We start from the raw sequence: 12,653 nt of genomic DNA on the forward strand, positions 1-12,653 counted from the left end.
CCACTGGAAAATCGAGCCAAATCTTGGCTGTAATTACTACAATCTGTGCCAGCCCAATATTTGGATGAGTTGAATATCGCAGAGCTCGGATGTGTCTAAGAAAAAGGGAGACCCCAAAAAAAGACATTGTTCAAAGTGAGAAATATTTATTAAAATGAGAAACAGCATACAAAATAAAGATGTTTACAAGAAAAGTATCTGTTTGAATAGTTGTTACTAAATAATAATAAAATAAAATATATAACATAACAATACTTATAATGTTTCTTATTTTTAATTTTAATATTTTTTTTAAAATTATTTATAACACTGAGAAATAGTATACAAAATAAAGGCGTTAATGCATTGCTTAAAAAATCTCTAATATTATGTTTTTTGTAATATACATATAATATATCTCATTTTTACTTTAAATAATATTTTTAAACATTTATAAAGATGACAAGCAGTATAAAAAATAAAGGCGTTAAAATTATAAATATCTTTTTGCATGGTTTTTTTCAAAAACACTTCTATATATATATATATTCTCAATTTGTAATATTAAACTTCTCAATTTTGATATATTTTGTTTTTGTTCCCAGCACTAATTAAAAGTTAACGTTTGTATGCGTAATATTCGCATTAATCCCTTTGTTTCAAGCTAACTGTTAAATGCGCTGATTGCGGTTAGCTTGATGCTCGCTTAATTTCGGATAGTTGCTAAGAGCTATAGACTACAGCGACTGCGACGGCGACAGCAACAGCGACGTCAACAGCGACTGCGAAATTGTTTTCGGTGTTTAGTGTGTGCTGCTGCCGCCGCTTGGCAACAGCAAAGCCAACTGCGACTGCGAAATGTTGTACGGTGTCTCATCTCTGTTATGTTGCTGTTACTGCTGCTGCTGCCGCCGCTTGGCAACAACACAGCCAACTGCGACAGCGACGGCGTCTGCGACTGCGAAATGTTGAACGGTGTCTCATCAGTGTTGAGTTGCCGTTGCTGCTGGCGCCGCTTGGCAACAGCAAAGGCAACTGCGACTGCGAAATGGTGATTAGTGTCTCATCCGAATGTTGCTGTTTTTTGTTGCTACTGCTGCTGCTGCTACCGCTTGGCAACAGTGAAGTCAACTTCAACGTTTTGTTGCGTTTTCGCCTTTGTATTCAGCTGCTTCAGCTGCTTCTGCTTTGAGTTTGTGACGTTGGCGCGAGCGAGCGATGTGAAATTGGTTGTCGACGCCAAGGAGGAAATGAATGTCAATTACTCACGTACCAATACATATGCACATATGCACACATGCATTAACACACATTGTTTGTGTGTGTGTGCATAAATTTTGGTTGGCGTCGGGCGGGCAGCATTGCAGCAATCGCACGTTTGTTTTTGTTTATTTTTGTTTTTTTTTTGGTTTTTTTTTATCAGCGGCAACGAAATGAAAGTAGCAGCCGCAACATTTGCATAGGCGCCACAAAGATACGTTAACCTCTTGCGATTGTCGCCCGTTGGCCACAGATACAGATACAGATAGAGTGACAGATACAGATACAGATACAGATACAGATACAGTGACAGATACATTTGTGTGGGTCGTTGCTTTGTGGCTTTGATTGATCGTAACCTCCTTCGCACAAATGCTAATTAATTTCAAGATGCGTTTTTTTTTTTTAACTGCTGCAGAGGGTTTTATAATTTTGTCGCTTTCCTTTGTTTTTTTTGTTTTTTTTTTTTAATTTAGTTTGCGATTCCATTGAACCCTGATCCCACATTTGAATGAAGTTCGGGCAAATCCATTCAATTGCGCGACTATGCAATACTCTGTAGCAGATAAAATGTGTCAGAATAGAATCTTTATTATTAATATAATGTGTTTAGATTAAGTGCGACAGTGTCTTACGTCAGGCTAAATAATTGAAATAAATACACAAATCGCTTAACTATACTACTTATATACAAATAATAATCTTTCAGTTTGTTTACTTACAGCCGCCAAAATGCTGACGCAAAAGTCGAAAGAAACGAAAAACAAGACTATATATATATATATAATCTGGTATATTTATATATATTTATATATTTACGATTATAGTGCGATCTGAAATGTGCGTCACATGCATTGTCTGACAACAAAATATCACATGTTAAATATCATCAAATAGATCACATACACCAGTCGATACTATTTAAGTTATCTCAGCTAATTGCAATAATTGCACATCATTTCAAGTTAATAAATAGGCAAATAAATGCAATAGAGCTAAATAAATGCGATTATCAAATGTGGATGATGAAAATTTGCACGCAAATAAATAATAGCTAACAATCAAAAGTCAAATCGCCAGACAAACAACAAAACTGCAAACGTTGGGAAGATAATGAAAAAAAGCATCACAATTAGACTGAAATCACACTTATTACAAAGTATAATAAAATTTCTTATTTATTTAAAATTTCCTTTGAATTCTGAATTGTTAAACTGAAACCCCATATTCTCTTAGACCGCCACTTGCTTAATATATAATTATGAACAGTTATATCTGTCTCTATATCGATATATCTATGTAATCCTAATCAAATGATAGTTGTGCAAAAATATGCAGCATCTCCGACCACATAAAGTATATATATTATTGATCAGTATCAGGATCTCAGAGACAACGAGAACTAGAGACTTCTAAGATCCAAATATTTTTAATTTTATTTTATCGATAACTGCCTCCGTTTTGCGAATAACGATATGTCTCGATATCTTTTGCAATCAGAGACCCGATTTGAAAGGCAGAGATTAGACTAAGAATAAATAATAAATATCATTCAAATATAGTTCGGATAGAAAACATCCAAGTTATAGTCTAAAATGTATTCTCACAAACATGAGAAATAAGAACACTTTCCAGCATGCTTACATTTGAGAGTGCACAGCATTTAAAGGGAAATTTGAACGTTACTTTATTTGTTACCAAAACTAGGATATTGTAATGCTTATAACAGATCATTTTTTCGTTTGAGCCACCCAAAGAGAGCTGTGTAATTAGTGAGACGGCAACAACGTCACGTGAGTTTTGCGTCATTCGGAAGGGACTACACAAGCCCAACCTTTTTGTGGGTGCCAGCAACCGACTCTGATTGGGACACGGTTGCCAGGTCGGCACGTGAGCTTGTGGCCGTCTTCCTGGTTCGCTACGTCACAGCTTATCCATCACATTAATGCCTCTGACGACAAAAACTCCCAGAATTGTGACGCAGTGACTACCTCGACCCCTACCTGACTACACAAACACACACACACACACACGCACACGCACACCTACTCGTCTACATCTACGTCTACGTCTGCGTCGCGTGTCCGTGTCATTTGGTCAACGTGTCTGTCGTCATATTTGCGGTTAGCCTGTTCCCAGTGCGGATCACAGGGAGCGTCGTACGTGACTGCAGCTACGTGTCCCATGCCATGTTGCGAATTTTCTGGGAAAAAATTCTATTTTAATAAGCATTATTGAAGTGAAAAAAGCCTGTTTGCATATTACACCAAATGCAATACAACGAAATTTAAATGAACAATATTTAAAAGTTGATCTGTCCAGGAAAATGTTACAATTGAAATACTAAATAGATATATATCAATTTTTTATTTGAATATCTACTGCACACCATTGAAATTAAAAAATTATTGCCTGTGTTTCTTTCATCTTCTTCTGAGTTTGTAGCATATGACGCAAGTGGCACGATAAGTTAAGTGATCCATAAACTAAATACTTAAGCAGCATTGCTGAGTGCTCAAAATGTGATGGCAATGGCCCGGTTAACAGCCACACAGATGCATCAAGTGTAAAGCGCACAAAAATTGCCACAATAAAATTGTTGAACTCTTCTATCAAAAACTTTCGCTCATGTGCACACACACACACACACACACACACAGACATAGACATAGATTTACACACCCATGCTGATAGGAGATGGTAGATATATGTTGGAAGCCATAAAATTGGAAATTATGATCATCAAGACGGCATGGACAGGGCACGCCCAGCCAATGGGTGGCGAAGCTGAAAGCCCCAACAACAGAAAAACAAAAACAAAAATAAATAAAAAAAACTTAAATTTATTTTAGCTCGGAGTACGCACTACAAACGGGTGCGCCAGCAACTTATACAGATACTTGCAGCTGCAGCAAACAGCCACAGATGCGATACGGGGCAAGGCGAGGCGAGGCAAGCTTGAACTCGTAAAAAGAGTTCGCGTCTGGCGTTAAAATTTATGACTAGTTGAGGCAAGAGTGACGCTGATAGATGATAAAGCTTATATATATATATATATATATATATATATATATATATATGTATGTGACCAGGTTATATAGTCGTTATGGTTGTCGTAAAGTCCCAAAAGCGGCGATGCCTTATCGCTTGGACGTCTGCTCTATTGAAGAGCATTGAAGTCCATATATAGGATTTTGGTATTGTAAAAATGACTTGCCCATAGTCTGTAATCATATCGGAAATAAACAAATACAGTCGTATTTCTATTTTCATCACAATCTTATCTACATATTCAATATTAGAACTTTATAGCTCCTCGCTACGAAGCAAGGCCTTAAACTATTTTAATATGGAATCAACATTTAACAAAATGTTATCATAAATTCAGTTTGCCCAAACTTCATTCACTAGAATCGATTGATCAGCATCAGCTTCATCATCAATTTATTTGCAATTGACAACCTATTTTGTACATGATCAGTCTATAAGCAATATATAAGCTGGGACTAGTTTTTAATCAACACTTCTATGGCTTACTCTATATAGATACTCTTTTGTCTGTCAAGATATAAATAAGCTTGGACTAGTTTTTAAAGATCACTTCTATTCCACTCCATAAATATTCTTTTCACTTAAAGGTAGCCAAACCCAATTTAAATCTGTTCCTGTTGCTTAATTTGTTCGCTGGATGATTTGTGAAATGTGCCAAAGAAAAGCGACGCCCCAAAGTTCATTTTGTGTGTGTAACATTTTTAATTTTTTTCTTGTCTTTGTTTTTTGTTTTTTTCTGTTTTGTTTTGTTTTTTTTTTTTTTTTGTGAATATGCAAAGTGCCCACAATTCCAACGGCCTTAACCGCAGTCTCTTATTCCACATCCATTTCCATTTCCATTTCCAGTTACAGTTCCAGTTTTGAATTTGGAATTGGAGTTGGAGTTGAAGTTCGAGTTCTAGTTGTTGTCCCAGTGCACAGATTCAGATTCAGTGGCAGCAACAGCACCAGCACCAGCAAAGCGGCATATTAACATTATTTTTGTTTTTGTTTTTTTTTTTTTTTTTTTTTTTGACGACGACAACGACGACGAGATTCAGAGAGTAGTCGAGTTGATTTCATTGTGTTTGGGGATCGTCGCATGGTTGGCTGCATGAAACGCACCAAAGAGTGACAATGGCCCCATGGATGGGTGGAACCATGGAACCGTATCCGTATCCAAAGTTGGCTCTGGCCAAAGCGCACACAATGGCGCCCAGTTTGGGTGAAAAGCTGAGCGCATTTTCAAAAGGCACACACACACCCACACACTTACACCTCCCATACACACACACACACACACACACATCGGTTTGTATATATAATTCGCTCTATTGTTTCATATGCATTTTTCTCTTGTCTTGTTTTTTGTTTTCCTATTTTTTTTTTTATTTTTTTTTTTTTACTCAGCTAGAGAACAGTTGCCCAACGAGAGGAAACGCCAGACAGACAATAGCCATAGTTGCCAGCAATTAGTTTCAGATACACAAAACACAAACACAAGCAAAGTTTCACCGTTTGCCATTTTGGCGAAAGTTACATTCGCTGGTTGAAAGATTCAGATTAAAAGCACAAACGGTGTTAATCCACAAACGCATCAGATTCAGATAATATACATATATTCGCATTGTTTGCTTGGCCATAAAGAACTTTCGAGAATTATATATTTTATTTGTCTAGTTTTTTTTTTTTAGAGTGCCGACTTAAAGCTCTCCACTATTTTTAGAAAGGTTTTATTAAATTTAGAATTAAAATTAATATAGTATTAAGGTAAAGAATTAAGATATGTATAATTAATATGGAAAACTTGAATTTAAAATTGAAAATTAAAGAAAAGAAATAAAAATAATAAAGCTATTTATATAATATATAATATAATATAGTAAATATATATTTATATAAATACACATAAGCATGTACAAATAAATACAGATGCATTTATTTCTTTCGTTGACGTTTAATTCATGTGAAATATTTCCTTTACTTGTTCAGTAATAAAATAAACCAAGCCTCACACATCAATTTAAAGTTAATATTTGAGTGTTATGGTTGAGCTTGCAAAATTGTTATGAAAGAAAGTCGACAAATTATAACAAATTATGCAATTACATTTGAAAATGACATTAAAATTAAAAATGAGTTGATCAAAGTTTAGCATTGAACAAACCGTGACTTCAGTGGGTCGCTGGGGGAGCCTTCTTTGCCCCCCCCCCCCCCCCTTGTCGAAATGAAACCTCGCCTATCTCTGCTTATGCAACAAACACATGATCAATGATCAACTGATGATCAGATATGCATAATATTCAATTTTTGATTAGGTTTCTTATGTACGTAGGTAATTCGAACATTTTGATGGAGTCGAATGTTGTTCAATCAGCTAGTTGGCAATCAAACAAAAAAACCAAAAAAAAAGAAAAAAAAAGAAAAAAAAAGGTCTGTCACTGCCTTGAGTTACATAAGCGTTGAACTTTTTCTGCTGATTAAACCGCAACATCAAACATGACAGCAAAGACGGGCAAATGGACAAACAGACAGATAGATAGACAGACAGACAGACAGGTAGAGAGACAGCGAGACGTAACATGACACAGGGGACAGGCTAATGGCGTGCGAAAGGGGGGCAGGCAGGTTAGTCAAGTAGTCAAGAAGCCCTACAAAGACGGCCGCAGTCGCAATGGGTGCATAATAATACACAATGTGAGTCGTCTCCTTAGCTGTGCCTGTTCGGCCATAGTTGTTAAGTGACAAGCCGAGGGACGAGTGCTGGCTGCGAGGGGAGGTGGCTGTGGACAGGGGCAAGCTATAACACGGCATGATACAGGCAATTAAACAATTGTAAACCAATTGATACGCATGCTCATTAATTAAATTAAATGATGGAGAAACAAACTAAACGCAGAGAAAAGCAAAAACAGCTCCACTCAGCCACAAGTTCGTTTGGCGAACGCATCAGAGAATCGAGATACGGCTGTGTGTACACATGGGAGGGAGTGTTGCGGCAGCAAGAGGGGTCTACCACAACAATCAATCATGCCAATTAGTTTTAATGGCCCCTCTCTCGCACAGTAGCCGTCCGCAGATGCAACCCACAAAGCCAAAGAAGCTGCGAGCATAACTGCACTTAAAGACCAGCACCGACTATAACACAGAGTACACAGTAAACAATTTTAGTTGCCGCTTTATAATAATAACTTGTAATATTTATTTAATAACGTTTCTTTAATACAAATGCATATCAAAGTTAGCTTAATTACTTTTTTGAGTATTAATCCATAAATTTTTTTCTATTTTAAGTTGTGACTATAATATTATTTAAAGTGTGAGTTGCAACAATGAATGAGACCACGACCTAAGTCGAAGGCTAAGACTGAGCCTGGTAATGAGCACAGAGCCGTTGGCTGGTCGTTAAGTTTAACGCCCTGGCCCCCAGCCAGACGACAGCAAATCTGAGCTCGAGTGCAGCCCCAGCCGCTGTGTGGAGCTGCTTGGGCCCCTTATATGTTGGCCATCAAATTTGCTAAAATAGTCCAAGGCAGTGTTGGGAAGCGGGGCGGAGGAGGGCAGCAGCAGCAGCAGCAGCAGCAGTAGCAGCAGCAGCTGATGACATGTAATCAGACGCGTTGCTGATGAGCCTTCCTCAATCCGTCTTCAATTGAAGCCACTCGACGGCATAAAATTAAACGACGTCAATTAAATGCAATTCGTAATTGTGAAACCCATTTGGAGTGCACCAAAGATGACTCACAGCATGGCCAGGACAGACAGATCTGTACAGTATCTACAATGATGATATATCCTATCTTAAGATATAATGCTTTAATACAATTGTTAAATTATTATTATTATTAATAATATTTTTATTATTATTATTATTATAATTATTATTATTAATATTTTTATTATTATTATTATTAATATTAATATTTTTATTATTATTATTATTTTTTTATTATTATTATTAATAATATTTTTATTATTATTATTATTATTCATATTTTCATTTATTATTATTATTATTACTATTATTATTATAATTATTATTATTATTATTATTATGCAACTACTGCGCCCCTTCTGAGTCCATAGTTCTTCCGTCAATTCTAATGACTGCATGAATGTGACAATCTTTCTTGGATTGGGGTTATCTAGCTAGCTGACTTCTCAGTCTAAAATGTGCTTCAAGGCCTGTGCCCTGATGGTTGCGTGATCTAAATATAATACAATAATAATACTTATGAGCTGTCGTTAATCTAAAGGTCAAAACAATCAAGAGAACTAGACTTGCTGATACCCTGAAACCAGATGCTAAAAAATATAGAATCGATGAAAAAATTGGCAGTACATTTTGGCATGCTTTCGTTACAAACGACTTTACTTTTAAATGTCGAAATGTAAATGTGGTTAATGCACTAAAAAGGAATTAAAAATACATATAACATATTTTTGTAGAACATTTAGCGATAAGATATATTAATTCATGCAAAGGTAATATCTCTATCAAATTATTTAGGTTAGATGAATTGGTATATTGAATTTTAATATGAGTTCATATCCATTAGAGATCCACAACAGTTATCATATAAGAAAACTTTGTGATAATCAACTAACTAATCAAATGTCAGTTAAAATGTCGCTTCCATTGGAGGTATAAGAAGAAGAGTTGCAGTCGAAATGGTAAACACAACTTGAGTGCTGTTGTATTAACCATTAACTGCATATTGACTGATATGAACGTACAGGCAAAAGTTCAATTAAATTGAACAATTATCTAGTTAGCTAGCAAGTAATCAAAAAAGAAAAGAAAAGGAAGAAAAGTCAAAGCCCCTAAAAGTGTTGACAAGCAGAGTGCAATGGCGATAACGAGACTATCGATCAACGAACTCCACTCCAGTAGCAAGTCAGTTGACCAAATTTACAGGCTTATTGGCCAAGAGGCTTGGGTGCATTGAACTGTGCACCTTAATTGTACTTAATACAATTCCAGCGGGGTGCAATACACCCAGCACACTTTGAGGCCTGGTAATGATAACTTCTTGATCGTGACACGCTTAGCAAACATTGGAGAAGCCTTTGCTGCCACATGCCACGAGGGGAATGGATGGGTTATTGTGCATTTCATTATTTGCATGCCTTATTTGCGGCCCTGATTCGGCGAGTTCAAATTGAGCTGCTGGATAAATATTTCAACAGCTGGTTGACTTTTCTTAATTGGAATTTAATAACTTGTGAATATTTTGCTTTCGATGAGGTTGTTGAACTCACACACGTGCAACTGCAACACATTCTAACTGCAACTTTGTTTAATTCAATGTGAAATCGGCTCCAAAAAATTGTAACTACTTGTAACCCAACAGCAATATTTGTTAACTACACAACAGTTTTTATTTGCAAACAATTACCACTTTGCAAAGAGATTGTTTCTATACCCTGAACCCATTGAAAATGACTAAAAAAAACAAAGGGTATAATGAAGTTGTGCAAACGAGCTCAAATAAAGCAACAACAGCCATTTATATTGTGCACCGTCTCTATGACGATCGCAGAGACTGCTAATGATTTTATATTGGATATGTAAGTTCTTTCAATTTATCGATAACTGCACCCCTTTCACGAATATCGTTATAAATCGATTTTTAAAATATATTCCTTATTAACTATATTTATGAATTTTTCATACTATATAATTGAAAACTATGTTCAGGGTATCTGCTAGTCGAGCTCACTCACATAGAGCATTCTAACTTGTTTTTCTTTTTAGTTTGTTTTTTTTTTTGTTGGCTTCTGCTGCATTTTCAGCAGTTTTTCCATGAGGCTTTTCCAGGGGCGATCAAAGACTTCTAAGTAATCACTTTGATCGTTTGCTGACTTGGGTTTTTCGATCTCTCTCTCTCTCTCTTCTTGGTTTTATTTTTCTGTTTTTTTTTTGTTTTTTTTTTTGGATTATTCACCGTTGTTAGTTGGTAGTTGTTGCCAAGCGAAACTTTCCTATTTGTTGTTTTTTCCATGTTTTTTTTTCTTATGTGTTGTTATTGCTAATGCCTTGGCTTCGTTGTTTGCTGGTCTGTTTGCTCGCTAGGCGAGTTGTTGCTGCTGCCTCGTAATCAACGCTAACGATCGCTTGCCATTGCCAAGCTGCGCAACACAGAGTGGGAGGCGTCGGGCATATCAGCACTTGCTGTATGCTTGGCGCTGTGCAAGTATCCGTATTGTACATAAGATGAAAACTGACAGCTTTTAAGCTTTTTGCTTATAGCTGATGAGGCTAAATCGATGTGAGCTTGTAAGCTGTTAGCCTAAAAGTTTATATATTTTTAATTTACTTTTTATTATTTTAAAGAAAAATGAATAAAGCTTAGCAGTTGGATGTGAGAAAGCTTAAATTTATAGTACAAAAATGTACTAGTAAGCTTCAAGCTTTGTTACATATAAAATTGAGATAAAATGATATTTAATTATTTTATATAAAAAAAACACATTTTAGTTTAACAAAAAGAATGTTAGAGGCCTAATGTGATTGAGCTTAAAGTTTTTAAGGAATAAAATTGTGAATAGCATTGTAGAAAAAGAATTTCAAGTAGATATAGGATTTCAATGGATTAAATAGAAGAAGTAAACGAAACTCAAAGGATGTGGAACACGGCGTATTACTTTAAATAGAAGAAGTAAGCAAATTTAAAAAATATATATATTTATAGAAGATGGTAGGGCATTAAACAGAATTAAGAATAAAGAGGTAGGGGATTAAATGTTCAACACGATCGAAACAATGTTGTGTTCAGCTTTTCGATGCTTGCATCGTTGTTGTCGTCGTTGTTGTGGTTGTTGTTGTTGGGTAACAACAACAGCTGATGTCTGTCGTCAGATAATGATGAATAACTGTGCTGTTGAGAGCGTAGCACAAACACAGAAACACACACAGAGTGAGTGAGAGAGATACACACATAGGAAAATAGGTGAAATTGAAAAGTAAGTCGCTGCGATAGCCAAAGTCGAGCCCACAAATGTGGCCTGAAACGAGCAACGAATCAAACAACCAAACAACTAACCAACTAACCAGGCTGCCTACCTGTCCGTGTGTCCGTATCTAAAGCGTCTAGTTGCATTTGACACCCGGCGGCCATAATTCACCGACCCCGACTATTGTAGGACGGGGGTGGTGGGGTGGGGTTTGGGACAGGCAATAATTTGGTCACGAAACGGGTTTTCTCGAGTCGAAAACTAAACTCGACCGAGCCTAACATTGAGAGCGCATAGTCGGAATAGTCGCAACCAGGGGACCGGGGACCAGATAAGATGTGCAACATAAATCGATGAGTCATTTGACAGGTTCCTGTTTCAACACCCCGAAAGTGTTGGCCTTATCTCAACTCTCAACTGTCAACTCTGAGAGCGATGGAGGGGGGGAGTGGCCATTGTTGTCTATGTGTGCTCTCAATTTGCATATCTCTGTGTCAAGTTGTTTGCTGCTTTAATGTGTGCTCACTTTTTAATGGGTTCGAGATACGCCACACAAACTTAAAGCGCATCTATCATCTCCATTTGGTAAACCGGGTCAAAGTGCATTTCTTTTATTGGAAATGTGTAATGTTTTTATTATTTCGAATTGGTTATCAGTTTTGCCTAGAAACCAGCATAGGCAAGAGCGGGAGAAAACAATTAGGTATGCGTCTGTCGAGGCATCACGTCTGGCAGATACTCTGACAAATAATATCAGTTCCGTACAGAGTATTGAATTTAGGTACTAATTCCGATTTAGATTTCGCTTTGCACACTCAAATGTAAGCAGATCCATGAAAGTGCTCAGATTTGTATTTATTTTTATTTATTGTCTGGCTCATTAAATTCTATTGTTTTGTATTAAATTGCGGGAAAGATCGATATTAAATATAGTTTCAAGAACAAACAGTTTCGCTGATAATGAAAAGTCAGTAAAATTATTGACGTGGTTTATTTTTAGTGGCACTTGATAAGAACATCGTTCGATGTGTCTTTTGCAACTCTAGATTAGAAATTAGCTGTAACAGAAGAAATTCTATAAAATGTTGACTATCAATTGTGCCTGATCCTCATCAGTGGCGGATCCTTCTTCGTAGTAGAAGTATTTAATTCATAAAAAAGAACAAATTCAAATTCTAATATTTATCAGTATTGCCAAGCATCCAGACCAGAGAGAGAGAGAGAGAGAGAGAGCTCAACTATATATAGCTGCTGAAGGCAGTCATCATCGGATTTTCATATCTGGGGAGCTGGTGAAGTCAAATTGAACTGACTAATAAGAGCAAACAAGTAAGAACTGTCGGGTAAGTTGAGTCAGTTTTCTTGTTGTCAGTCCATAGTTTAGTCACGGCATGAATACAGTTATCAGCTTATCGGACTTCCGACTG

Source organism: Drosophila grimshawi, unplaced genomic scaffold (assembly GCF_018153295.1).
Source record: "Drosophila grimshawi isolate 15287-2541.00 unplaced genomic scaffold, ASM1815329v1 contig_44, whole genome shotgun sequence".
NCBI lineage: Eukaryota > Metazoa > Arthropoda > Insecta > Diptera > Drosophilidae > Drosophila > Drosophila grimshawi.